Source organism: Parus major, unplaced genomic scaffold (genome assembly GCF_001522545.3).
Source record: "Parus major isolate Abel unplaced genomic scaffold, Parus_major1.1 Scaffold410, whole genome shotgun sequence".
Classification (NCBI taxonomy): Eukaryota; Metazoa; Chordata; class Aves; order Passeriformes; family Paridae; genus Parus; species Parus major.
Window position 1 is genome coordinate 1,898 of NW_015379318.1, and position 1,220 is coordinate 3,117.

The window sequence follows — 1,220 nt, forward strand, 5'->3', positions numbered from 1 at the left end:
CAGAATTCCCAAATCCCACAGAATTCCCAGATCCCGCAGAATTCCCAGATCCCACAGAATTCCCAGATCCCACAGAAATTCCCAAATCCCACAGAATTCCCAAATCCCTGAGATCTTCCCTCAGCCTCAGCACAGGAAGGAAAACCCGGAATGGAACGGGAACCAGGAAGGGGAAGGGGAAAAAAAAAGGGGGGAAAAAAACCAGGAATGGGATTAAAATTCCCAGTTTTTCCAACAAAAAAACCCCGGCATTGGATTAATCCCGGAAAAAATAAAAACCCTCCGGATGCCATTTTGATCCCGGCGTTCCGCGGGTGGAAAATCCGTAGGGAACGGGAGCGAAATTCCCGCTGGGATGGAAAATCTCGGGAGAAGGGGAGGGAATGAGGGAAAAGCCAGGAATTGGGCTGGAAAATCCCATTCCAGCCGGGATCTGCAGCTCTTCCCAGATTTCCTCCCACGTGGAGAACGGCTCCGCTGTCCCTCTGCTCCCGGGAATGCCGGGGGTGGAGAGGTCCCTGAATCCCGAGATTTTTCCCGCCTCCTCTTCCCGAAAATCCACGGGAACATTCCCGAGGCTCCGAGGGATTTTTTTTTTCCGCAGAAAAATGCGGAATTCTGGCCAAAGAAGCCACGGGAAAAATCCCGGGAATGATCCCGGCCCTGGGATGAGCCGGGAATGAGCTCCAGGATGGGGAGAGAGGGAAAAGCTCTCCCGGTTTTTCCCCAGGGATCCCCAAAGTCCTCGACTCTCCCCGGCCAAAATCCAGGGAAAAGCTCTGAGAATTCCAAGCCTGGGATGGAGCTGGGCAGGAGCCGCTGATTCCCACAGGGAAAAGGAGCGAAAATTCCCAAAAATTCCAAGCAGAACCCCCAGAAAGCGGGAAAGGAAAAGATGGAATGAGGGAAGGGAATTCCTTCGGAGGATTTTTGGGAATGAGGCTCTGGAGACGGGGAAGAGTCGCTGATCCCTCTGGGAAGCAAAGTGATAATTCCCGGGAATTCCGAGCGGCATCCACAGCAAAACCCCCCCCAAAATTCCGACAGCAGCAGCAGAAATCCAGGAAGGAAAATCCATTCAGATTCCTCCGGGATTTTTGGGATGAGAATTCCCAGCTGTTTATCCCTCAGGGAGAAGGAGGGAAAATTCCCAAAAATTCCAAAGCACCACCAGCACCAAAATCCCCAAAAATTCCACAATTCCAGACCTGACACTGAAC